The sequence below is a fragment of the Amborella trichopoda genome, chromosome 12 (genome assembly GCF_054954075.1).
Source record: "Amborella trichopoda isolate Santa Cruz 75 chromosome 12, AtrichopodaSantaCruz75HAP2 v2.0, whole genome shotgun sequence".
Classification (NCBI taxonomy): Eukaryota; Viridiplantae; Streptophyta; class Magnoliopsida; order Amborellales; family Amborellaceae; genus Amborella; species Amborella trichopoda.
The window spans coordinates 45,502,236-45,504,326 of NC_142347.1; positions in this window are offsets into that span (position 1 = coordinate 45,502,236).

A 2,091-nucleotide genomic window follows, 5' to 3' on the forward strand; every position below is an offset into this window, starting at 1 on the left:
CAATCTCAAAGAGAAAACTAAATAAATAGGACTCTCTATGTACCTCCAAAAACTAAACGTCTTGTAATTGAACGAGAATATCCACTTTTTAGAGGGCAAGACCTACGTATTCGAGAACCTGAAATCTAATTTTTTTCCTTAAAAAAAATTCATCTAATGATTGCTTTGATGGAATCAAAAATTTTGGATAAAGCCATTCCTCTTGAGTCTCTTTTGCCCAAGGAAGTTATCTATACTTGCTCATTAAAAAAACTGCTTGAACTTATCTTGATGGTCAAAGTAGTCAAAATCAGCATAACCGACCTGTCATAGCCATTGATAAAAATGTTTTATTTATTTATTTATTTTATTATTATTATTATTATTTTTTGGCCAAACTAGGTTTTGGCCTGCCAAGACACCGGTCAGTAGTCTACTTAGTCAAACCTGCCACTATGGTCATGTCTTGAAAACTACAGTTGGCAATGGACACGACTAGCTATGACCTTAACCCTGTCCTAATCCCCATAGGCCAACACATGCCCAGCTTGACCCTTACCCGGTTAAAACGTCCTTGGCCCAAGTAGGGCAGGGGGCAATAAAAAAAGTTAAAGAAAAATATAAAGATTAAAAAGTCCAGACCTGGCCAAACTGTACTGGTGCTGTCTTGGCCCAAGCCCAACCCTCAAGCCACTAAGCCCTAAGTTTTTAGCATGGGCCGCTTAGGCCAAGCAAGGCCGTCTAGCCCATTGTGACCCCTGGTTCATAATTATGCTTAGCACCTTGTATATGATTTCCTTAGCATGGATTTGATGATGCCCCCACACTTTTGTTTTTGGAAAGTAAAACGTAAATCAATGAAGATTTGAGCCTTTACCCTTTGATGAGAATAGAGTCAGATACTTCATCATAGGGATTGAGATTTAGACCTCTACCCTTTGATGAGAATAGAGTCAGATACTTCATCATAGGGATTGTTGGTACTAGTGTTTAAAAAAACGTCGAGTCGAACCGGACTCGCCCGATTCGACTCGGGTATCGCCATGGACGGATCGAATCGGCAAAAAAAACGGAAATCGTCTGGTTCTAGAGAGAACCGGACGATTCTGTACAGTGACTCGCTGATTCACTGTACGGAATCGGCGAGTCCCGTACGAATTTTTTTATTTTTATTTATTTATTTATTTATTTATTTATTGATTTTTATTTTTTTATTTTTTTTTATTTTTTTATTTTTGTAATCCATAATAGATTTTTTTGTAATACTTGATCGATTTTTTTGTAATCCATGATCGAATTTTTTTTTTTTTTTGTAATCCATGATCGAATTTTTTGTTTTTTTTTTTGTTTTTGTAACCCATGATAGAATTTTTTGTAATCCATGATCGAATGTTTTGTAATACATGATCGAAATGTTTGTTTTTTTTTTGTAATCCATGATCGAAATGTTTGTTTTTTTTTTTGTAATCCATGATCGAGTTTTTTGTTTTTTGCTTTTTTTGTAACCCATGATAGAGTTTTTTGTAATCCATGATTGAATTTTTTGTAATCCATGATCGAATTGTTTTTTTCTTTTTTTGTAATCCACGATTGAATTTTTTGTTTTTTTTTGTTTGTTTTTTTTTGTAATCCATGATCGAATTTTATGTAATCCATGATCGAATTTTATGTAATCCATGATTGAATTTTTGGTAATCCATGATTGAATTTTTTGAAAATTTGTGATTTTTTTTTTTTAATCCATGATCGAATTTTTTTTTGTAATCCATTATAGAATTTTTTGAAAATTTATGATTTTTTTTTTTAATCCATGATCGAATTTTTTTTTGTAATCCATGATAGAATTTTTTGAAAATTTGTGATTTTTTTTTTTAATCCATGATCGATTTTTTTGAAAATTTGTTATTTTTTTTTTTTAATCCATATTATTCAAAGAGAAAATGAGAGAGATGATGATTCAGAGGCCACCCTATCCCAACCATATTATTCACATATCGAGTCCCAACAGCAACAGTGTAGGGATGAGCACGAAGTGCAGGTGAGCATGAAGGATGGACAATCTTCGGGTATTTTAGATTGGGAACACAACAAAACACTAACACTCAGGGATTT